Source organism: Balaenoptera physalus, assembly GCF_965194825.1.
Source record: "Balaenoptera physalus genome assembly, chromosome: 7".
NCBI classification, from domain to species: domain Eukaryota; kingdom Metazoa; phylum Chordata; class Mammalia; order Artiodactyla; family Balaenopteridae; genus Balaenoptera; species Balaenoptera physalus.
The window spans coordinates 75,869,977-75,896,915 of record NC_138886.1 but is presented as its reverse complement, the minus strand read 5'-3'; the positions used below and the strand labels follow the sequence as shown (position 1 = coordinate 75,896,915).

At 38.8% G+C, this 26,939-nt stretch overlaps 1 long non-coding RNA gene across 1 annotated transcript in view; it reads right to left on the bottom strand.

Annotated features, from left to right (window-relative positions):
• Nucleotides 1-864: 864 nt before the first annotated feature.
• Nucleotides 865-26,939, bottom strand: part of LOC309663589 — a 63,195-nt gene continuing 37,120 nt past the window's right edge. Inside the window, exon 2 of the long non-coding RNA XR_014265359.1 lies at nt 865-1,307. This is a non-coding gene — a long non-coding RNA (uncharacterized lncRNA). The remainder of the gene's footprint in view (nt 1,308-26,939) is intronic.

Below are 26,939 nucleotides of genomic sequence, written 5' to 3'. Positions count from 1 at the left end.
ATTACCCTGTAATTTAAAGAACCTAGCAAAGAAGTCAGAGGAGGAGTATTTGATGTTTCTAAATGAGAGCCCTCTCATATTCGGCAACTTCTCCTGGGTTCTTTATCATGGGATGCACAGCATCTGCCAATTAGCCATTTAAATGCTTCCAGATGGACCCAAGTGCTTCAGCTATCTCAGCACCAAGGCTATCACTTAAAGTCAAACGTTTCCTCCCCACTGCCCAGCATCCATACATCAAAGATGAGCTACATACAGCCCCATATGGCAAACAGGTGATTATTTATAACCCAGTCACAAAGCGGCCTATAAAAATCCTTCAACCAAAAAGAATACAAAATGACAGCAGATGGCCCTACCCTAAAGTGAAGAATTAAGGATGTTAAGCAGAAGAGTTAAACAAAAGAACATAAAGGATCACAGTAGGAAAGCCAATCTTCTACCTCTTCAGCTAGATAAGGGCATTGCTCACCTCAATTCCATTTGAGCCCAGAAACCATGTCAATCATAAGACAGGCTAGAACTTGGTACAACACCACAAAGGGATACTGCCAGGCTATTGGAGGGGAATCATATATTGCTCAGCTCCCCACCCCCCAACAAACAGAAGACAATGTAGTGTTCATAGGACCCAAAACCCTGAATTTACACATGAAAATGAACTTGCAGACAGATGCCTGGCAGTTTCGTTAGACTCCCACTTGGACTTCTTTGGCAGCAGGATCAATAGCATTATGAGGGTGAGGAAGGTAGAGGTTTCATCCCAGAATGTGTGCAAATGAAGCCTCAGTAGCTCCAACCGTATCTCTGCAAGCTGAGCCATGAGTGCCACCAGGACCACAAGACCTCCATTATCATAGTATCTTGATGGTCTCATCTGCTGTCCCTGGCTGCAATAGGTGAAGGACTAAGGACTTTGGATTTCAAATAAAATTTCAAAACTCCCTCCTCCCTAGTTTTAGGAGCCCAGCCCAGCTAGTAGGCTTTCACAAAGGTCAGGGAGATTATGAGCATCATTCATCCAAAATTTTGAGGAGTATATAAATCAGAGAGTATGCCCAGCAAAGAGCTTATGACAGAAAACTGTTCATAAGCCAGAGAAGAATCCAAATGGTCAAAAAAAACGCAGAGCCCAAAAGAAATGACGAGCACCACATGAAAACATCAGAGATCAAAGTATCAGAGAGATGAACAAGAAGCAAGAGGCACAGTATAAATGAAAGAGGGCCTTGAGCCCTTACCAGGAACATACCTTCTAGATGGAGCCATCTTGGTGCCTGCAGATGCATTATGGGTGGGAAGGCCAACTGTAATATAGGACCAGGGATAAGAAGGTAGAGAAAACATAGGAATAATTAAAATCTATGCAAAACACCTGTATGCTCAGTGAACCGAGTACACCTGTGTATTCAGCTCAGCTAGTCACTGGGGAGTACGAGACTCAACAGTTTATAACCACTTAGGAACTCCAGCCATGGTCTCCTTCTAAGTTCCACTGGGAGTTCCTAGAAACAGCTAAGTCACAAGGGAACAAAAAGATTAAGAAGGTTTCAACATATACTCTCCAAATTTAGTGTCTTTTTGTAAAGAATCAGTTGTCTTATCAAATCTGCCAGCAGGTTTGAGTAAAAGAGCAAAGTCCCAGGAAGTCCCATAAGCAGACGAGCATACCATGACCCTGCTATATTGTAAAAGCAGGTACACACAGAAAGTAACGACATTAGACTGGAGAAGTTCTGAATATTAGAATAAGAAGTGAGTGAGTGGGCTGTAGGTGAAATGTCTGGCAATCTTTTTCTTTATTTATTTATTTGTTTCATTATTTATTTATTTGACTGCATTGGGTCTTCATTGCTGTGCGCGGGCTTTCTCTAGTTGCGGCGAACGGGGGCTACTCTTCGCTGTGGTGAGCGGGCTTCTCATTGCAGTGGCTTCTCTTGTTGCGGAGCACGGGCTCTAGGAACGCCGGCTTCGGTAGTTGTGGTATGTGGGCTCAATAGTCGTGGTGCACGGGCTTAGTTGCCCCGCGGCATGTGGGATCTTCCCGGAGCAGGGATCGAACCCGTGTCCCCTGCATTGGCAGGTGGATTATTAACCACTGCACCACCAGGGAAGTCCCATGTCTGGCGATCCACTGAGGTGGTGGAAGAAGGCAGCATTAAAAGGTTCTCACATTTCTCTCATTGGCTCTTGGGACAAGGAACTATCTTCAGAGCAATCGTGGGTGGCAAAGCGTTTCTATCCCCTGCAGATATAGATTTAACCAATTGCAGAACAGATATTCCCCAAAGACAGGAAGTGTTCTCAGAGAGAAATTCAAAGCAAGGATATAATTCCACTGGGCATTCATGAAAAAGAAACAAAAAACAAAAAACTAGTAACCTTATTGTTCCTTTGGGGCAGGTTTGATTCTCCAAGGATATCACACTGTTCAATGAAGAAATTCATAACTATCGCCATGGGACCTGAGGCTAAGTACCAGAGATCACAGTTGCAATGAATCAAGCACAGGGGCACCACTTGAGAAAGAGGTAAAGAAGTCAAGGGTTACCAATGCAAGAGTATAATAGCAGTAAGAGGCTTACAAAAGCCCACCTGGGTCACATTAGGTGTTGCTGCTCAGATTTAAAGCCATGCTATTATCTAAGGAAAAGAAAGAAACATTCTAAATGAGCTGATTCAATCAAAGCACGACTTCTCTCCCTTGAAGGAGCTGCTCAAACAGAAGAGGGCAGCTGTTGCATGTCCTGTTTCTTAAAATCTTCACATTTAAAGTCCTCTGCCTGGGAATTCCCTGGCGGTCCAGTGGTTAGGACTCCGTGCTTTCACTGCCGAGGGTGCGGGTTCAATCCCCGTTCGAGGAACTAAGATCCCGCAAGGTGTGGCCAAATTAAAAAATAAATTCCTCTGCCTGACTATCAAGGTCCCCTATTAGCCTTCTTCCTTCTACCCATACTTCCTTATCCTCACTCACAGCTACCCATTCTATGCCACCCATTCTAGTCAAGTATGTATGAGGAAGAAAAACGGAAGTTGTCTGGTAGTTCTTTCCTATGAGAAAGGTTTTGTATATTAAAGACCATTCTCTTATGCAGGGTCCAACCGGAAAGTAGGAGGGACCCTGGAAGACAGAGCTGGCCACTGAAACCTGAAGAGCTGGGCCAATCGCTGACCTCAGACTACATCAATCTTTTCCCATCAGCAAATCAAGTGGTGCCAGGTGGCCATCATTCAGACATGGGGAAATAAGAAGTAATCCAACATGGAATACGGATTTTGAAATGCCATAAGGTAGATGCTACTATGAACTGTTAGTTCAGTATTTCACTAAGCATATTTCATGGGATTTAAATAAGGATCAGTGATGAAGTCCATGTTTGAATAAATTTTGGAAAAGCTAAATCAGACCAAAGTAAGTATATTTCTCTCTGCAAGATGGCTCAGTCATTAATTTGTGAAAACAGACTGTGATTCTTCAGCGTGGTGGGGAGAGGGGAGTAGCTATAAGATAGTAGTATGCCACATTTCCCATTCATATCCAAACATGAAACCCTTTTGTTCACTTAACATCTATAATGACTACTGCTTTTTAGAAGCCATTTTGGAAAGCACTGAATTAAGGAGCGCTGTTAAAAATTAACAGAGTCTATGATAATGATGCTTGTCAAAGTCATCACATGATCCTTGAGAAACCAGATCTGATAGAACCTTAAAGTCATAGTTAAGCGGGCTGACCCTCACCAAAGTGGAGTCCTAGTGAGGGGCTACCCTGAAGATATATTAGACTGTCACGAAAGAACTAGGCTAAGGAGGAACAAAAGCCCTTGGAAACTTTCTGGAAAGCCAGAATTGGCAACTATAAGGTCAGAACAAGGTGTCATGGAGGCAAGAGGAACATCCACAGGAATTCAGATATGGATGATTTTACATTGGTGTGGCTCTGGAATTCGAATACAAAATGATAACCCCTGATTCCACAAATAATGTGCTACCAGGACTTCTTACCATGCCAGCTTTATTTGTAGCGTAATGAAAAGACCACTAAACTAGGAGTCATAAGAACTAGATTTTCAGTTGGCCCAGGGGTCTGCTGGAGCCAGCTTGCACCAGTTCAACAAGAGTCAATCGCCTGCCTTTTTTCCCAAATCCTCATTGAATAAAGGCAGGTTGGTAGCCATGGTAAAAATATTTACACTACAGAAAGTGATAAACTTTACAGATCAGGGATTTCTTTACTCCCTCCCCCTACCCCCCATTTCTCTCCCCAACCTTCCACGGACAGCTGTTTATTAGACATTTACCAGGACACCTCTGGCCATGACCTTGATTTTGGTTTATCTGGCTTTATCTGTAAAGTTAAATGAATTATATAAAGTTTTCATCCTATTAGAGTGTAAGAACCCAATTAATTATAACTAAAGCAAGTTAGACATAGACGTGATAAAGTTTATATTCTCAGTAGTACTTATTTGTTAAGAAAAAAACATAAAGAAAAAAAACAAAGACAAATAGCTATAATGAATTGGATAACTTTTAAACATGTATTTTATTAATTACAATAGCATCTACAGATTTGATAAATATAAATATGAGGATGACAAATGATACTTATTTGATAAGAAAAAAGGTAGTATTTAGAATAACTAAAATAATGACATATCCTATACACCCTTGGGAGTCATGGCCCACCACTGGGGAACCAGTGGGCTCCCTGAGGATTCCCAAAAATGGCCAAGCAACAGAACACCGAAGATATTGTTTAAATTCAGCTCCCCAGGTTTCATCCCAGAGCAACCTAATAAGAATCTCTCAGGACAGGCCTAGAAATACGTATGCACAGCAAACTCTCTAGCGATTCTAATGTAAGGGCCCAACGTAAGAGTTCACCATATTCCTGCTCCTATTGGGATGAGCTTGATGGTCTTTTATTTCCTTCTAATACAAACATTCTACAATTCTGAAAGCCTCTTCAATCCACTCTGAGTAGATCACAATTGAATTATCATTTTTGTTTCTGGAGACTCTGGGAGCAAAATGGAAACATATCAAGAGCAGAGAGACCAAGAGGTGAGGAATCTGCAAACTATGCCTCAGGGGAAACAGTTAAAGAACCAGAAAAACATTCTACTTAAAAAAAAAATTCAAAAACAATTGATCAAGAAAGCTCCTTAATTGTTCCTCATCATTTATTTCACTTCTTGCTCCAGCTTTGGGAACTAGCTCTTTGTCATCTTAGATATAACTGTTAGAAAAGTATTCCTTGTAACTGGAGTGACCTTACAATTTATTATTCAAACTGGTACACTTAGAGAGTGAAAGAAGGTGCTATTCGTAACCACCCGGGGCAGCAGGCATAAAGCCATGAACTTGGGTTACCTCAAGCGAGCTACGATGTAGAGTCACCCTACCTGTAGCAACTCAATCCTATCTCCCAAGAACTTTTACCCGTTTATCCTCAGTCTCCCTTCGAAGCCATAAACATCAGCCTAATTTCATTTGATACTCTTTGAAAATTAGAAAAGAGCTATTCTGACCTCCCTCCTGGCTCTTTAACCATTTCTTACCTGGAATCTTAATATGTAAAACAGAATCAAATGTGGTTGAAAGGAGTGATGAGCCCAGGCTCCAACTACTGACTTCTCTTTGCCCCTTGGGATGGTGCTTGAGGCACCTCTGATAGAATCCTAGGAATTGGTAGTGAAAACTAAGCTGACTAGGTGGGCATCACCAGATGACCTTTCCATAGTAAGTTTAGAATTCTTGGATGACTCTGCATTTTGAATGCAGGAATAAGATGGCAAGGGAATAAATAATATTCAATAGGATTATAGTTCCCAGTTTTTCTACATTAAAAAATTATATATTAAGTACATACAAAATTGTTACATTGGAAAGTATAAAAAATAACAATACAACCAACACCCAAGTAACCACTAACAAGTTAAAGAGAGAGAATGTTAGCATTGTTTTGGAAAACTCCTTTTACTCTTCCCCTTCCTGTGTCCCTTCTCTCTCCCAACTCTCCACCCCAAAACGTAACCACTCTATGGAATCTGTGTGTGTAATTCCTTTCACAGTTTGCTGGGATATCTTGAGCTGAGGGCCAGGAAACTCTGGGTGAAGCAGGGGATGAGATCCCCACTAACACTGTGCAAGCAGCTCTCTGTCCTGCATAGCCCACAGTTAGCTGACAAGTCTTTGAGGCAATTTTCCTAGAACTGTCTGAGTGAATGGATAAAGACCCTGGACTTGGCTATTTCTCAAGGTGCTTTGATGTAGCTAATATAGAAATGCCAATTCCATACAGCTGTGCAGAACACTGAGCCTTTTGACTGAGGAGACGGGTGAATCTGGTACAGAAAACCTTCACAAACCAGTAACTGTCACAGTGTTTTATGCCCAGAAATTGACTGTGGCAGCCTCTTAAAAGAAAAATGGGCTCATTTAAATCAGAAAGCTAACTGAAAGCAGGAGTTAACATGAGAAGAAAATTGGAGAGAGAGAGAGAAAGATAAGGCATGGCCCAGCTCCTTCAGTTGTGTTTTTAAAGATCCTGTGTTTTGCCTTACACAGTCCTTGCCCACATGTTACTTAGATGTTGTATGAGGAGAAGACAAATTCAGGGAATAATTATATGATGAACAAGGCAGGATGCTGTTGAACTTCTTCATTCCCAAGTGCTAAACTGTGTACCACAGACCACTGGAGAATAGCATAGTGCCATGTAACGAGGGAGTGACTGTGAGGCAGAGTGACTGTGAGGTGGAATGAGTGAACATAAAAGATACTTGGAAAGGGAAAGATCACTTTGGCAGGCATCAGAGAAATCTTCATAGAGGCAGCAGCCTTTGAGCTGGGCCTTGAAGATGGGGTAGGGATGAGGAAACGGAGAGTGAAGGTGTGTTTACACTAATAATGAAAACACCTGGCATTCACTGTGTGCCAGGTGCTCTGGTTAGCACTTGATGTGCATTATTTCATTTCCTCCTCCCAACAACCCTGTGAAGTATAATTATGCCCATTTTATAGACAAAGAAACTGAGAGTCAGAGATTAAGTAACTTGTCCAAGATCACACAACTAGATAGCAGCAGTCAGAATTCAAACCCAGGATATGTGACTGAATAGCCAGCAGGATGCTTCACTGCTTAGGCAGAGGAACAGCAGGAGAGGAAGCCCAGACATGGGAGGAAACAGGCTAATTGTCAAGGAGTCAGTAAGGATTGGTCACATTGAGGAGGTGACAGGGTGTGGGTGTTTGGACAAGTCATTCCTCCCCGGATAAATCTTTAAATATCTGCCCCATACCCTGCGCCCTGCACACAGAGATCCTCAAGATTGCTTGTTAAATTTAATTGGCAATGTAAGGAAAGGCCACAGCATGAGAAGCAATGACATAATTGGGATTCTTTGCCTATTATATCTCCTAGTTGACTAACATTTTGAAGTTATAAGTCTGGTCTGTGTCTATTGAGTTCACTCAGAAGAAGTTTAGAAGTTTTCTGTTGGTTGACTAAGTTCATCTCCTGGACTCCTAGGACCAGATCAGTAGACCTCTTAGAAAACCTTGCAGCTCTAGGATTCTGAGGCTGCACTCCCCCAGCTGTTGAAAAATCAGGGCTCATGGGCCAGAAGAGGAAAATAATACAAGAGTAACAGAACACAGGGACAATACTCAGAATGGCTAAGCAAACCAGGGAATGCTCACTAAGAGTTATGTCTTTTTTTTTTCTTTTTTTTGACAAGCCACCAAATAGAAAGCATTCATTTATTCATAAGCAGGTTAAAGTTTCAATTTCACAATATTAAGGTAATTGTTTTTGCCTAATTGCTAAATTCCCATATGTCAGTGGTGGTCCACTGAACATCAGATTACATTATACAGAAAATGTAAATTCAAGTAGTTGTGTCCCATCTGTTTGTTAGAAAACAAAATTCAAAAAAAATCAGAAAGTTCAATTGCATGTATTTAGAAGAACAATTCCAAACCAAAGCTCAATGATCACATACAGGAAGGATTATAACAGCAAAGACAATTACTTCATTAAAATTACTGAAAGAAGCCTGGTTTCGGCCTGTAGCTTACTAGGTGGTGTGATGTTATGCCAGTCACTCTTTCTGGGCTTCAGTTTTTTCATCTGTGAAATAAGGGGATTGGCCAAAGGTTCCCATCGTTATACTGTGATATTATAAAAACCTAGCAATTTACAATCATAGTCAAGAGATGGCAAATATTTTGGCCTCAGATGACACCATCAGTGGATTGGTGTTTATGAGCTGCCTGGGAATTGAGAAAGATTCTGAGGCCCGGTCTAACCTTAGAAAAGCCAAGGACTTTAACACTGTCTAGATGGGACAAGTGGGATGAGGGGCACACAAGAGCCATTTTTGTTCTAATTGAATCCTCACATTTTTTTTTCAAATGATCTCCCAAACTCATTTTATTGAGTAACTTTTCTCTGACAAAAATTTAAAGAAGTGTTATTACTTATTTAACAACATTATTTTACTTGCTTAACATCAAACATTTGGTAAGTAGCAGATCTGGGATTCAAATCCAGATCGGTTGGATGCTTTGAAATGCTAAGAGTAATAGTGAAAAAAATATTAAAATCCAAAGAAAAAAAGAGAGAGCACATAACATTCACAAAGTGCCTTTCTGTCAAGGAAGATGATTCTATCACTCAGAATTTCTGGTTGTAGGGGAAATACTCTATAAGTGACAATTATTCTTACTGAAGAGAAGAGAAGCCCATGTATTCTCACATTTTTTAAACTAGAAAACTTGGACCCTGAGTGGTTTCGGGACATGCAATGGTCACAGAACAAATTAGTAGATAACACAAATTCTAAGTTGAATTTTTCTCACCTATCATCTGTACTCTTTTTTTTAATATTGATAATTATTGTGTCATCTTGCATCTTGTATCCCAAAGAAATTAAAGTGGCTTACAAAAGTGCCTATAATGCAGTGAGATCAACGAACACAAAAAATAAGACAAAAAGAAATCTATTACTTAATTTTATCATACTCAGTGCTGTCAAATTGATCGTCCAGAGTATAATTTATTTCATATAACTTCTATGCTTCTCAGTGATGCCCCAAAGTCCTTATTGTCTTTCCCTAACTGCCCTTCCAAATTTGTATTCCAATTGCACTGTTCTACAATTCCCCGTACACGGTACAGCACACACTCATTAGGGAATGTCTGATCACCATGCAAGTCGTCTCCCCTTATCTAGGAACTTCTAGATCTTCCCCAGGAAGCTGTATATGTGTGCCTTCACTCTCCTAGCAGTAGTTCATGAAACTGACATAATGTAGGGCAAGATGATTCTCTTCAATTAAAGAGTTGGGAGTAGCCATAGTCCACTGTGTGAATGAAAATGCAGAGAAAGCAAGTCTGTTCAGACATGAATGAAGGAGAAACAGAAAGAACTCCCTGGGTTCCTGATTGCTTCCCAACCCTGATTCCAATTCCTTCCTGAGGCCTGGCTGCATGTCTGCCTTTGTGTTCTCCCAAAACACCCCTGAATCCTTAGAATAATTAATTTCTGCTGTCTCTTAAGTTTACTCTCGTTAATTAATCCGCATCCCTTTCTGTGGCTTATGCCTTATTCTACATCTTGCCTCAAGTTCCTGATCAAGACAACTTCCTTCAGAAAGCTTTTTCTGATTTCCCCCAGACAGAAGTGATGTTTTCATCCTATGAACTCCTACTCTACTGCATCTATATATTTCTTATGACATATCTGCCTTAGAGCATACTTTCATGATTATACATACTGTTTTTTTATCGTAATTTCTAAGCCTCTTGTAGAGAAAAATCCATGCTTTATTCATTCTTGTAATTTCCATATACCAAGTAGAGCAGAAGTGAGTGACTGTCAACTTTATTTATTAAAAAAAAAAAAAAAAGGATGAACGAATGAACACGTTTTATTCATTCTCTACTGTTGAGCAAATCCCTAAACCTCTCTCCTCCAGGCTGGTATTACAGAAGTAGAGATTTGATCAGCCAATTTACCCAGTTAATGTGAGCAATGTAGACAGACAAATAGGATCACTGTGGCCCACAAATCTACTCCGGGGCCAGAATGATGCCGTCTGGTTGTCAATATTGATCACGTTTAATTAGAAAATTTCCACATCTCTGCTATTCTTAGTACTGTGTGGGCATCACCTGAAAGCAAAGGGATGACAAGCTGTTCCGAGCATCTGCAGTCTTTAGGTAATAAACAGGTTTTCAGCTGAGAAAATTTGTGCCTGTTTCTGAGCAGTATCAGAGCCTTTTAGAATTTCATCTCTTTTCCCCACACCAACTTTCTTCAGTGGTTAGGATGAGGGAACTATTAATGTATAATTCCTAGAGTTATTAAAGTCATGTTAATTTCTGTTAATTCATACCATATGAATGAGCATTCACAGAGTGGATTTAGAGTAGGGTTAAAAATCAAGATTAGGGTTTAAGAAATAATCACTCCAGGAACAGAATGCAGTCATTTGAGGTGCATTGTGACTCTGTGAAGTGGGTTATTAACCTGTCAGGGACCTATGTCTGTTCCAAACACCTCTTTGGTCTTTCATGACCCTGTCAGAGCCCTTTCCAGATGAAAGCATAGCTGTAATCATTGTGTTTTATGCCCTACATTCAGTTTCTCAAATGGCAGATTACTCTCATGGTGTGACTTGCTATTTGATCTGTCTGTATCTATGTTGACACCCCATCAGAACTGGAAGAAGCCTGTCAGTAATTGTTAACAGAGGGTTAGAGCAACAAACATGCAAGTATTCATTTTGCCAGTCTCCGTAATTTGAAATGGTCATTTAGCGATAACCAATTTGCTCATCTTGGTGTTCAGGCTTAAGCATGTGACATTGGTATGGAGCTGCTGGTAAATAAATCTCAAGGGTGGAGCACTCCATTGTTATTATCATGAATAAACACCAAGGATTAAGACTCAATATCTATGGCATTTTCTTATCTTCGATTACTGACTAAGGATATGCTTAAATTATGAACCTGTAAGAATTCATCTGTGTTTTGAAAAGGCATATTGGAAAAGCATTATTCTCTATCCCTAACACAAACAATTGATTGTCATATCTGCTATAATTTTAAAGTCTCTTTTTACCTGAAAGGAACAAGTCATAAAATTGGTGAGAGACAGATTGGGAAGTAGAATCTTTCCTTAACCTGATACTTTCTTTTTTTTTTTTTGCTAGCTAGAATAGAAAGTGGAAGGTGCAAAAAAACCACATACAAAACAGATTTTTTTAAATCACCATGATACTACTGTGCTGGAAGAACCAAGGTTAAAATCTCTGTTTTACAGTCTTTCATTTTAATATACATAGATAAATATGTAAGTGTGATTAAAATTTATATTTAAAATTAAAGTGGTACAATACCATTTATACTATTTTGTAATATACTTTTTTCACTTAACAATACAGCATAAACGTTGATCTGATCCAAACACTGACAAATTTCTCTGCAAAGGGTCAGAGAGTAAATTATTTTAGGCTTTCTGGGCCATACGGTCTTTGTCACTATTCAATTCTACTTTTATAGTAAGAAAGTAACCATAGACAATATGTAAATGGATGGTCATGACTGCATTCCAATAAAACTTTATTTACAAAAACAGGTAGCAGACATATTGTGTTCATGGAATGAAAGACTCAACATAGCTAAGATCTCAAGTCTCCCTAAGTTGATATACAGGTTTAACATAACTCCTGCCATATTCCCAGCAATTTTTTTGGCAAATATGGACAAGATTATTATAAAATTCACATGAAAAGATAAAGGAACTAGAAGAGCTAAAACAATTTTCAGAGAAGACTACAGTGGGAGGAATCACTTTGTTCAATTTTAAGATGTATTTTATAGCTACAGAAATCAAGACTGTGTGGTAGTACAAACCATATATCTAACTAAGAACTTGCTTGATTAGATATTAATACAGACCTATCAGAACAGCTAAAATAAAAAATAATGACAATACCCAATGCTGGCAAGGATGCAGGGCAACTGAATCTTTTATGCATTCTTTGGGGGATTGTAAAATGATATAGCTACTCAGCAGTTACTTAAAAAGCTAAACACATACTTATCATCCAACCCAGCAATCACATTTCTAGGCATTTATCCCAGAGAAATGAGAACCTATGTACACACCAAGACCTATTCACAAATGGTCACAGCAGTTTTATTCGTAACAGCCAAAAAGAGGAAACAACCATAATGCCCCCTTCAGTAGATAAATAGTTAAATAAGATCTGATAGATCCATACCATGGAATATTACTCAGCACTAAAAAGAAATGAACTATCAATACACCTATAATTTAAATACATCTCAAGAACATGATGCAGAGTGAGAAAAAAAAAAGCCTATTTCAAAAGGTAATATATTATATGATTTTACTTACCTAACATTTCCGAAAGTTACAGAGATGGAAAACAGATTAATGATTGCCAAGGTCTAGACATGGTTAGGGAGAAGGTGTAGGTAAGACTGTCAAAGGATAGCACAGAGAGATCTTTGGGATGATGGAATAGTCCTCTATCTGGATTGTGGCTGTAATTATAGAAATCCACACACATTGTACTAACGTCAGTTCCCTGGTTTGATATTGTACTACAGCTATGTAAGATGTAACCAGTGGTTAAAATTAGGTGAATGATACACAGGACCTTTCTGTTCTGTCTTTGCAACTTCCTATGAAACAATAGTTATTTCAAAATAAAAAGTTAAAAAAAAAAAAAAGCAGGTGGCATGCTGTTGCTATAGTTTGGCTAGAGTTTGCTATGGTCTAGAAGCTTAGATGTTTTGACAGTATTTTTATTAGCTGTATAGGATGTCTTTTGGTATACATAATTTATTTATCCATTCCTCTGTTGTTTCCAATTTTTCTCTTTATAAAACCAAAACCTAGGATATTTTATCTTTTTATACATCTATAATTATTTCCCTAGAATAAATATCTAAAATTACAGTATCAAATGCATACATATCTTTAAACTTTTGGCATAATATTGCCAAATTGCCTTCTAAAAAGTTCACATCAATTTACACCCCTATCAGCCCTGTATAAGAGTATGTACTCATACACTCACCAACAAAGTACATTATCTCCAAAAAAAAAAAAAAAAAAAAAACCTCTGCACACTTGTCAAGAAGGAGTATCTCACTATGTTTTCCTTTGTTTTAAGTGTATCCTCCTTTTACTTCTAGGTCTTTGCTTATGCTGGCCCCTGCCTGGGACATATTCTGCCCCTTGCCTAGCTAATTGGTACTCAACTAAGTCACAGGTAAGATACCACTTCCCACAGGAAGACTTCCCCAATCGTTGGTCTGGGTTAGGTGTCCCTCATTGACTTCCACAGCACCTTGTACTTCCTTTACTGTATCACTTACACTCTGTGGTCATAGCCTGTTTAATTGTGTATCTTCAATCTCTAGACCTTAATCTCTGTAGGGCTGTATCTGTCTTGCTCCTCTTTTATGCCCAGCATCAACACAATGCCTGACAAATTGTAGGTGTTCATTAAATACTTATTGAATCAACGGATGAAAAAAGAATATATCAATCATAAGGGACATGTTCTGCTTTTTGAGCATTCACAACAGTACTGTAATTTTTAGTATGTTTACATATATAGATATATAATACTGTGTTTCCAGCACCATCCAGGTAAAAGAGTCTCTTACTTATGAAAATAGATATCAGGTCAGTATGGAGCCTACTCCTATAGGAGGGAGACAGACTCATCAGATTATCATAGCTTGATGACACTGGCCATGAAGATTATCCAAATAACTTTCATTGTACATTTTCCAAGCTATTTTTTAGTTATTAGTTGGTTTTTAGGCATAGACTATAGACTACCCACACTGAGAACATGCATGTATCATGCAAGCTTAAATTTCCTTGTGACAATTATATTTTTTCACTAAAAATTAACAAAGTGACGTCCAATTTGTGCACCAGTTGCTTGTGAATTTTATTATTATGAGTACATTCCCCACAGCTCTATAATCTCCCCTAGAAGGTAGCCATCACATCAATGTGCCACCAACCTCCACTCCCTCCAGGGACTGCCTTACTGTTTGCTTCCTCAAACTATAACAGGCATGATTTTTAATCTCTGTGGATTTTATACCAAAGTATTTTTATTTCATTTGACTTTTTAAAAATTTCAAATATTTTCTAAAACTCTTCATGAAGTCATTAACCAGCCTCTGTGCTTTTTCCTGTGTTAACCAGAATACGTTCTTTGATTATAATTGGATTAGATCTATACTTGGAGTGGTATCTTAATGTTCCTACGCCTGATCAGATTGTTATGTCTCCTCTTTGGCAAGGGGTTTGAAATCTGATTTTACTCTTTGTCAAAACTCCCTCTTTTTATCTATATAAATTTGTTCCTCGTGTATAAGGGGTTATTGCATTTAACACACCACTAATTTATCTAAGGCATTCAGGTTTATTGCAGGTAGGGTGGCTTTTAGAAAAGATCAGAAAGTATGTTTCGTGGCTGAGATTTAAATCTATGTAAAACAAAATTTCTTTTTTTCTTTTTTTTTTAGCTGTGCTGGGTCTTTGTTGTGGCACGCGGGCTTCTCTAGTTGTGGTGCGCCGGCTTAGTGGCAGTTGTCCCGCGGCATGTGGGATCTTAGTACCCTGGGGATCAAACTTGCGTCCCCTGCATTGGAAGGCAGATTCTTAACCACTGGACCACCAGGGAAGTCCCTAAAACAGAATTTCTTATTTGTGAATTATATTCTGAGTCACCAGAATATTATATTCTGGTTGCTAAGAGAGACTGTGGAATCGTGTGCAGTCTGACTTGGAAATAAGAGGAAAGTCTAAAGGAGAAAGTCTAAAGGTAATATATGAGAGAGGAAATGTACCAGAACCATAATCCCATTACTAACTTACTGCGGGACTCTGCATTAGCCACTTAAGCTCTCTGAGCCTCACTTCCTCAACCATAAACCAAGGGAGGTGGACCATACGAAGGATAAATTCCCTTCCAGCTCAGAAGTTCTGTGATTCTGTGATACAACTGGTCTACCCCCTCAACATCCAATTCCCAACTATTGAAATTTATCTTGGAAATCCATAATTTACAATCTAATCAGCATCCCCTCCCTTGGACATCAATCTATAATGTTCCTTTTCTACCCCAGACACTTTTCATTTTCCTCTACACCTCATAAGGACACCCTCACCAGACCTCACTGCTCCCCATCAGCTCCCTCTCCCTGTTGCCAAGCTTTCTCTTCCCATCCCTCGCTGCCTAATCGGACCAGCTCTCATTCCTATCTTCTCTGAGCCAGCTCTCTAACCCCATCTAAAGCAATCTTCACACGTGGAAGAAGACCCAAGGCAGTCCTCAAAACCTCACTCTCAAATATCATCCTCAATGCTTTAACCAAAGCTCTTCGTTTTTATTCTAACTTGAAGGAGGGACTTTAGTTGAAGGACAGGGGAAAGAAAACCAACATCTGTTAAATACCAACTGTGTGCCACACCTATACATATCACATTCACTCCTTACAGCTATCTCTTAAAATAGATACTATTTGCCCTTAGTTTTTTGAAGTTGAGAAAACAGATGTCCAGGGAAATTAAATAAATTGCTGAGATCAAGAGGTAGCATCAGCAGAACTGGGACTCAAACTCCCAGCCCATCTGATGTGAGAATTGTTCTCTCTCCACCAGACCACACCGTCCCCTTATGCTCCATGAAGTCCCAGGGTTCTGGGGTATGATCTCAGGGCTCTCCGAGATGAGAGGATACAAATTAGGCTCCAGCCTTGTCTTTATTCTGAGGATGTCCAGAACGTGCCCAAGAGTATTTGTTTTGTAAATATTCCTATTTGATCTGAGGAAAAAATATCCCACTGATGTAGGAATGTTTGTATAGCTCTTGTTAAAAAAAAAAAAAAAAACCTGACCCCCTAAGCTACAGTATCACCTTTTTCTACTCATAGACACTTATTTTCATAGACAATTCAGGTGACAGGCTCAGATTAAATAACCACTCTCACCAAACACTCATCTTCTAAGAAATAACAGAGCCACCGTAGACACTCGACAATTGTTATTCTCGCCACTCCTCCTCCAGCCCTGTCTAACCTCAGCTACATCAAAGATGACTGACTGCAGGGTAGTATACTGGAATCCCATGACACTCATGGTTTGTAAAAATTCCACAGCTTCTAGAGATCTACAATTTTAATTTCATGGTTAATGTACTCAGAGCTATATCAAATCATGTACCCACCTTTTTCTATTTCTTTTTTAAAATTCTCCTGCACTTGCATCTACCCCCGTCTTTTCTCTGAGCCAGTGGATTATAATGTGTGAAAACAGAGGTTTGCATTGAAAGAGAATGGATGTACTACAAGCTGCCTGTGTGAGCAAATGGTAGATAACCAAATGTACTCCTGGCCAATGTTTTTTGAGGTAGAACATTTGGCAACTCTGCAGTCACAGGAAGGATAATAACATCTGAAGTTAGCTACAGGGCTTAGAAGTGTCTGGCATCAGAAAGGTCAATGTGTGATCAACAGGTAAGGCAGAAGCCATAAGAAGCAGCAGCAGGAGGAAGAGATAAGGAGCAAAAAGCATCAAATAAACAGCCTCAGACTTGAGAGATGGCCTCCGGGTGTTTGCTGGGCTGAGAATCTGCGACACTGAGTTTGAGTATTTCTGACCCTTTTATAATTGTGTCGTTCATCAAAGAAGCCACACTGGAAATGGAGAGCTAGATTGAGTGATTTTCCTGCTGACTGCAAGGTACTTACAATTTGTCCAGGGATGGTAGAGGGACAGAGATGAAGGCCTCCTATTTCCCACATGGGACTGCTTTATACAGGTGAAAGATGGCCAATAGGCACCATTTCAAACCATGCAACCTCTGAAATGGCAGTGGACTACTGAAGGAACAACCCCAGATGCTTAACTGAGGCTTCTCTCACCCCTTAGATATTTACTTGCAAGACTAGTTCCCCTACAGGGACATGACATGATATCTCAGATATGGAACTAGATCAAGTAAGATCATGTATGTAGATAGCCTCCATATTGCAAGTGATGCATAATAGGTATTCTCTAAAAGTTGACACCTCCTCTGAAATAAATTCATTTTTGCATACAGTAAATTTGAGATGCCTAGGGACTGTTACATGGAGATATCCATATTCAGTGGGACACTATGAAGGTATGGTTCAAGTTCAGAAAAGAGAGGCACATTGTAAGGCAATTATACTTCAATAAAGATGTTAAAAAAAAAAGAAAAGAAAAGAAAAGAGAGGCAGGTTTGTGAAAGTTAGAAGGGGTAGAAATGAAAATGGGTCACTAGTAACTGCACATCAGGGACCAGAATATCCTTTTCTGAGAAGTGAGCATCACCTTGCATGTCCTTAACCTTGTCACTTATATTTTGATCACTAGTTGGTCAGTGACCGAACTTATAAACTGTGTTTATTCTATGCATTTCATGATAAAAAATAAGTAGCTAAAAACTTAAATCACTGGACCCAGTGTTAGGAAAAGGAAATTTCTTGAATGACTTCCCTGGTAAGTGTCTATGTGTCTTCCCAAACATCCCAGACTTGAAATCTAAGCTCTAGTAATTGCTTCAATGTCAACCATTCTCCACCAACCAAAGTGCTAGTGGTTTGGGTCATGGTCTCTTCTCTTCCCCTTTTCTTGCAAAGAAGAGAAAATCCACACATTTTAGATTTCAATTATGAGCTCTCCTACTTGACCCTGATGACTTTGAAACCATAAAATGATCCCTCTCTGTGTTTCATATTTCTCCTTTTAGAAAGAGCAAGTGAGATTCAATTGGTAGAAACATGTGATGAAAAAAATTGGAGTGAAAACTGAAACTGCCTTAAACACCAGATGCCAAAAGAACAAACCTGGTTAACGATCTAACTTCTAAATATATTGTCTGCTTTCTAGCAAAGAAAATAGCAGCAGGAAAACAGGCAACATAAATGTGTCATAATGTCCACCCACTGAAAAACATTGCTTTCTAATGGGGTAGGGGTGGGAGGAATAAGGGAAAGAAAAATACAAGTAATAATATTTAAATTTTTACTATGTGCTGGGTACCTTGACATATATTTTAAATATTATTTTTCTCTATCCTCCTCAGGACAACATTTGCAGTTTGGATGGAATTGTAAGTCTGTTTCAATTTGAGCACTGGGAATTCTTAGTAACTCACAAGAAAAGCCTTTTTATCATTTCTCTAAAAAATAAAAACAGAATTCTGTTAAGGATGGTGTGTCAGGAGTCCTCAAGACTACCCTAAGTTCAGAGATACACTAGAAGGATTCATGGGACTCATATATAGTTGTACTCATGGCTAAGATTTATTACATCAAAATAGTAAGAATAAACAGCTGGATCATAAGGGGAAAACAGGCAGGCAGAGTCTGGAGGAATCCACATACAGGTTTTCTTGTGCTCTTTCCCTCCTTCCCATGAGGGGTCATACAAAGCACACTCTTCCCCCAGGAACAAAAATGCAGCATGTGTTGTCATGTTTCTGCCCAAGGAAGCCAATAAGAGCATCTGTGCCCAAGGTTTTTATTGGGGCTGGTCACATAGGCACTCTCTGCCCCGAACATACCAAAATTACAGACTCCCAGAAGGAATACAAGTATTTAGCATAAGTCATATTTGCACAGTCTAGGCACAATACACCAACCTTACCAGTTATATGTTGACTATCAGGAATGCTCTGACAGCCAAGTTCCCAGCTGTCAGCCAAAGGCCACTCTGCAGGTAGGTCTTTTTAAAGATAATAGTCTTAGGCACGCTGTGGTAACTCTCTTCTGCACAAATGGTGCAGTAAGTTAATGCTTTCATGTATATTTGTACCCACTACCACCATGCCCTTCCAAACACACAGCAATGATAGTAAAATATGAAAAGTAAAGTATGAAAGAAAGAACTGGGCTCAAAAAATAATCTTTGTGGATTATGAACAGAACCACAGTGTAGAGCTATCACTCTTACTGAAGCATGGTATGTAACTAGAATAAACCCCGAGGAAGGCAACAGTATTTGATTAGACTAGAGCATAAAGTTAGAAATTTATTTCTGGAATATTAGGGTTATACTGGAAATCTGTCCATTTGCCTTGCCAAAGGAAAAATTGGTACAACTCCAGTGGAAAATACTGGTTAGACTGGTTAACATTCATTAGGGCTATTTGCTCAGATTGAACCTAAGCGGAATTGAAGTACAACTTCTAAACTTAACCAAATGAACCAGATACGCTTAATTTCAGAATCACTTAAGTTTAATCCTCAAACAGTGCCAAATGTCATACAAGTAGCTTTGAAGACAGAACTTTCTGTGATAATGGAAATGTTCTTGCTGCCCCAAATAGTGGCTACCAGCCACATGCAACTCTTGAGCACTTGACATGTGGATAATGCAACAGAGGAACTAGATTTTAATTTTATTTCATTTAAATTAATTTAAATGTAAATAGTTATATGTGGCTAGTGACTTCTCTGTTCAAACACATTTTCTGATGGCTTCATTGCCTTGTTCTTACTCTTATTACAAGAGCTTCCTTCAAAATGTGTTGACAGAGCAGTTGGTTTTGAGAGGTGTGTGTGTGTGTGTGTGTGTGTGTGTCTTTGGGCAGTATCAGCAGCACCCTTTATAAATATACATTCCTAATTATCAGAAAGAAAAATTCCAGGACTACTTATGATCATCCTAGCTTAGTTCATCTCTCATCTCTTCACATTTGTAATTTGACTCTGTAGAAATCTATAACTAAACCTCATCCACATAAGTGGACAAGCCACAATCTTCTTTAATACTGAACTTCTCAAAATCTCACTGAATAAATTAGTATTTCTTTAAAAAAAAAAAAGAAAAACAGGAAGAGGAGGAGGAGGTAGATGTGGTGAATGGTAATATCCAACAGAATCTATATTATATATGAGTAATGGGTCCAGTTATAGTTTTACTTATTGGTTTTGCTTTAAAAAAACATTTTTTTAAAACATGGAAAGCATAATTTCCACTTTTCTGTAAGAATTTTTATACTGTTGTGAAACTAAAGATTCACCAGGACACCATCTGAATTCTAAAAATAAACTGGCACTGATATGGTGAAACATTAGGCTAGGTTAGGATGAGTAAGCTTCAGCGAGTGACACTCATCTGTTCATTAATTTGGTAACAAGGTCTGTATATCTCTGGGGTACAAGGCACTGTGCTAAGTACAATGGGTTGAATAAAGATAAGTCCCCAACCTCCAATCATTCTGATCAAGACCTGGCACCTGGACTGGATAAATCTTTAAAGAGAAGTGTCACTGACTCCTGACTGAATTTTCCAATCAGTTTGATTTTACATGCAATTTGCTTATGACTGTATCCAGAGGATTATGATCAGAAAATTATCAGTGACAGAAAGTTATAATGTTCATCCTTCCATCTAAAAAATGGATATGGATGAAATGCAATATGGTATCCTGGAACAGAAACATGACAGTAGTGGAAAAAATGACAAAGTCAATAAATTCTGAAGTTCTGTCAATAGTAATTAATTTCTTAGTTTTGATAAATGTACCAAAGCAATGTTACAATTATGGAAAACTGAGTGAAGAATGACTATTGTCTTAGTCTGTTCAGGCTACTATAACAAAATTACCATCCCCTCCCACAGGCCCCACCTCCAAATGCCATTACATTACGGATTAGATTTTAACATATAAACGCTGGGTTGTCACAAACATTCAATCTAAAGCAGCTATCTTTGAAACTTTTCTGTAAATGTAGAATTATCTAAAAATTGGATAAACAAATAAGGGGGATTAACCAAGATGGCGGAGTAGAAGGACATGCTCTCACTCCCTCTTGCGAGAGCACCAGAATCACAACTGGCTGCTGGACAATCATTGACAGGAAGACCCTGGACTTCACCAAGGAGGTTACCCCACGTCCAAGGACAGAGGAGAAGCCACAGTGAGACGGTAGGAGGGGCGCAATCAGAGTAAAATCAAATCCCATAACTGCTGGGTGGGTGACTCACAGACTGGCGAACACTTATACCACAGAAGTCCACCCACTGGAGTGAAGGTTCTGAGCCCCACGTCAGGCTTCCCAACCTGGGGGTCCGGCTACGGGAGGAGGAATTCCTAGAGAATCAGACTGTGAAGCCTAGTGGGAATTGATTGCAGGATTTTGACAGGACTGGGGGAAACAGAGACCCCACTCTTGGAGGGCACACACAAAGTAATGTGTGCATTGGGACCCAGGGGAAGGAGCAGTGACCCTGGGGGAGACTGAACCAGACCTACCTGCTGGTGTTGGGGGGTCTCCTGCAGAGGCGAGTGGTGGCTCTGTTTCACCGTGGGGATAAGGACACTGGCAGCAGAGGTTCTGGGAAGTTCTCCTTGGCGTGAGCCCTCCCAGAGTCTGCCATTAACCCCACCAAAGAGCACGGGTAGGCTCCAGTGTTGGATTGCCTCAGGCAAAACAACCAACAGGGAGGGAACCCAGCCCCACCCATCAACAGTCAAGTGGATTAAGGTTTTACTGAGCTCTGACCACCACAGCAACAGTCAGCTCTACCCACCACCAGAGCCTCCCATCAAGCCTCTTAGATAGCCTCAACCACCAGAGGGCAGACAACAGAAGCAAGAAAAACTACAATCCTGCAGCCTGTGGACCAAAAACCACAGTTACAGAAAGATAGAGAAGATGAAAAGGCAGAGGGCTATGTACCAGATGAAGGAACAAGAAAAAACCCCAGAAAAACAACTAAATGAAGTGGAGATAGGCAACCTTCCAGAAAAAGAATTCAGAATAATGATAGTGAAGATGATCCAGGACCTCGGAATAAGAATGGAGGCAAAGATTGAGAAGATGCAAGAAATGATTAACAAAGACCTAGAAGAATTAAAGAACAAACAAACAGAGCTGACCAATACAATAACTGAAATGAAAACTACACTAGAAGGAATCAGTAGCAGAATAACTGAGGCAGAAGAACGGATAAGTGACCTGGAAGACAGAATGGTGGAATTCACTGCTGCGGAACAGACTAAAGAAAAAAGAATGAAAAGAAATGAAGACAGCCTAAGAGACCTCTGGGACAACATTAAATGCAACAACATTCGCATTATAGGGGTCCCAGAAGGAGAAGAGAGAGAGAAAGGACCAGAGAAAATATTTGAAGAGATTATAGTCGAAAACTTCCCTAACATGGGAAAGGAAATAGCCATCCAAGTCCAGGAAGCACAGAGAGTCCCATACAGGATAAACCCAAGGAGAAACACGACGAGACACATAGTAATCAAAGTGGCAAAAATTAAAGACAAAGAAAAATTATTGAAAGCAGCAAGGGAAAAACGACAAATAACATACAAGGGAACTCCCATAAGGTTAACAGCTGATTTCTCAGCAGAAACTCTGCAAGCCAGAAGGGAGTGGCATGATATACTTAAAGTGATGAAAGGGAAGAACCTACAACCAAGATTACTCTACCCGGCAAGGATCTCATTTAGATTTGATGGAGAAATCAAAAGCTTTACAGACAAGCAAAAGCTAAGAGAATTCAGCACCACCAAACCAGCTCTACAACAAATGCTAAAGGAACTTCTCTAAGTGGGAAACACAAGAGAAGAAAAGGACCTACAAAAACAAACCCAAAACAATTAAGAAAATGGTCATAGGAACATACATATCGATAATTACCTTAAACGTGAATGGATTAAACGCCCCAACCAAAAGACATAGACTGGCTGAATGGATACAAAAACAAGACCCATATATATGCTGTCTGCAAGAGACCCACTTTAGACCTAGGGACACATACAGACTGAAAGTTAGGGGATGGAAAAAGATATTCCATGCAAATGGAAATCAAAGCTGGAGTAGCTATACTCATATCAGATAAAACAGACTTTAAAATAAAGAATGTTACAAGAGACAAGGAAGGACACTACATAATGATCCAGGGATCAATCCAAGAAGAAGATATAACAATTATAAATATATATGCACCCAACATAGGAGCACCTCAATACATAAGGCAACTGCTAACAGCTATAAAAGAGGAAATCGACAGTAACACAATAATAGTGGGGGACTTTAACACTTCACTTACACCAATGGACAGATCATCCAAAATGAAAATAAATAAGGAAACAGAAGCTTTAAATGACACAATAGACCAGATAGATTTAATTGATATATATAGGACATTCCATCCAAAAACAGCAGATTACACGTTCTTCTCAAGTGCGCACGGAACATTCTCCAGGATAGATCACATCTTGGGTCACAAATCAAGCCTCAGTAAATTTAAGAAAATTGAAATCATATCAAGCATCTTTTCTGACCACAACACTATGAGATTAGAAATGAATTACAGGGAAAAAAACGTAAAAAAGACAAACACATGGAGGCTAAACAATACATGACTAAATAACCAAGAGATCAATGAAGAAATCAAAGAGGAAATTAAAAAATACCTAGAGACAAATGACAATGAAAACATGACGACCCAAAACCTATGGGATGCAGCAAAAGCAGTTCTAAGAGGGAAGTTTATAGCTATACAAGCCTACCTAAAGAAACAAGAAAAATCTCAAGTAAACAATCTAACCTTACACCTAAAGAAACTAGAGAAAGAAGAACAAAAAAAACCCAAAGTTAGCAGAAGGAAAGAAATCATAAAGATCAGAGCAGAAATAAATGAAATAGAAACAAAGAAAACAATAGCAAAGATCAATAAAACTAAAAGTTGGTTCTTTGAGAAGATAAACAAAATTGATAAGCCATTAGCCAGACTCATCAAGAAAAAGAGGGAGAGGACTCAAATCAATAAAATCAGAAATGAAAAAGGAGAAGTTACAACAGACACTGCAGAAATACAAAGCATCCTAAGAGACTACTACAAGCAACTTTATGCCAATAAAATGGACAACCTGGAAGAAATGGACAAATTCTTAGAAAGGTATAACCTTCCAAGACTGAATCAGGAAGAAACAGAAAATATGAACAGACCAATCACAAGTAATGAAATTGAAACTGTGATTAAAAATCTTCCAACAAACAAAAGTCCAGGACCAGATGGCTTCACAGGTGAATTCTATCAAACATTTAGAGAAGAGCTAACACCCATCCTTCTCAAACTCTTCCAAAAAATTGCAGAGGAAGGAACACTCCCAAACTCATTCTATGAGGCCACCATCACCCTGATACCAAAACCAGACAAAGACACTACAAAAAAAGAAAATTACAGACCAATATCACTGATGAATATAGATGCAAAAATCCTCAACAAAATACTAGCAAACAGAATCCAACAACACATTAAAAGGATCATACACCACGATCAAGTGGGATTTATCCCAGGGATGCAAGGATTCTTCAATATACGCAAATCAATCAATGTGATACACCATATTAACAAATTGAAGAAGAAAAACCATATGATCATCTCAATAGATGTAGAAAAAGCTTTTGACAAAATTCAACACCCATTTCTGATAAAAACTCTCCAGAAAGTGGGCATAGAGGGAACCTACCTCAACATAATAAAGGCCATATATGACAAACCCACAGCAAACATCATTCTCAATGGTGAAAAACTGAAAGCATTTCCTCTAAGATCAGGAACGAGACAAGGATGTCCACTCTCACCACTATTATTCAACATAGTTCTGGAAGTCCTAGCCACGGCAATCAGAGAAGAAAAAGAAATAAAAAGAATACAAATTGGAAAAGAAGAAGTAAAACTGTCACTGTTTGCAGATGACATGATACTATACACAGAGAATCCTAAAACTGCCACCAGAAAACTGCTAGAGCTAATTAATGAATATGGTAAAGTTGCAGGATACAAAATTAATGCACAGAAATCTCTTGCATTCCTATACACTAATGATGAAAAATCTGAAAGAGAAATTATGGAAACACTCCCATTTACCATTGCAACAAAAAGAATAAAATACCTAGGAATAAACCTACCTAGGGAGACAAAAGACCTGTATGCAGAAAACTATAAGACACTGATGAAAGAAATTAAAGAAGATACCAACAGATGGAGAGATATACCATGTTCTTGGATTGGAAGAATCAACATTGTGAAAATGAGTATACTACCCAAAGCAATCTACAGATTCAATGCAATCCCTATCAAATTACCAATGGCATTTTTTACGGAGCTAGAACAAATCATCTTAAAATTTGTATGGAGACACAAAAGACCCCGAATAGCCAAAGCAGTCTTGAGGGAAAAAAATGGAGCTGGAGGAATCAGACTCCCTGACTTCAGACTATACTACAAAGCTACAGTAATCAAGACAATATGGTACTGGCACAAAAACAGAAACACAGATCAATGGAACAAGATAGAAAGCCCAGAGATTAACCCACGCACCTATGGTCAACTAATCTATGACAAAGGAGGCAAAGATATACAATGGAGAAAAGACAGTCTCTTCAATAAGTGGTGCTGGGAAAACTGGACAGCTACATGTAAAAGAATGAAATTAGAATACTCCCTAACACCATACACAAAAATAAACTCAAAATGGATTAGAGACCTAAATATAAGACTGGACACTATAAAACTCTTAGAGGAAAACATAGGAAGAACACTCTTTGACATAAATCACAGCAAGATCTTTTTTGATCCACCTCCTAGAGTAAAGGAAATAAAAACAAAAATACACAAGTGGGACCTAATGAAACTTCAAAGCTTTTGCACAGCAAAGGAAACCATAAACAAGACGAAAAGACAACCCTCAGAATGGGAGAAAATATTGGCAAATGAATCAATGGACAAAGGATTAATCTCCAAAATATATAAACAGCTCATTCAGCTCAATATCAAAGAAACAAACACCCCAATCCAAAAATGGGCAGAAGACCTAAATAGACATTTCTCCAAAGAAGACATACAGACGGCCACAAAGCACATGAAAAGATGCTCAACATCACTAATTATTAGAGAAATGCAAATCAAAACTACAATGAGGTATCACCTCACTCCTGTTAGAATGGGCATCATCAGAAAATCTACAAACAACAAATGCTGGAGAGGGTGTGGAGAAAAGGGAACCCTCTTGCACTGTTGGTGGGAATGTAAATTGATACAGCCACTATGGAGAACAATATGGAGGTTCCTTAAAAAACTAAAAATAGAATTACCATATGACCCAGCAATCCCACTACTGGGCATATACCCAGAGAAAACCGTAATTCAAAAAGACACATGCACCCGAATGTTCATTGCAGCACTATTTACAATAGCCAGGTCATGGAAGCAACCTAAATGCCCATCGACAGACGAATGGATAAAGAAGTTGTGGTACATATATACAATGGAATATTACTCAGCCATAAAAAGGAAGGAAATTGAGTCATTTGTTGAGACGTGGATGGATCTAGAGACTGTCATACAGAGTGAAGTAAGTCAGAAAGAGAAAAACAAATATCGTATATTAATGCATGTATGTGGAACCTAGAAAAATGGTACAGATGAGCCAGTTTGCAGGGCAGAAGTTGAGACACAGATGTAGAGAATGGACATATGGACACCAAGGGGGGAAAACTGCGGTGAGGTGGGGATGGCGGTGTGCTGAATTGGGCGATTGGGATTGACATGTATACACTGATGTGTAAAAAATCAATGCCTAATAAGAACCTGCAGTATAAAAAAACAAACAAAACAACTAATACTAAACTTTCATTGGGTTATTTGTATGGAAATATGTTAATATAAATGTTTCAGACATTACATGAAATTTCTAAAAATCTTATATTTGTATTTGTATGGAAATATGTATGGAAATATGTTAATATAAATGTTTCAGACATTACATGAAATTTCTAAAAATCTTATATTTGTATTTGTATGGAA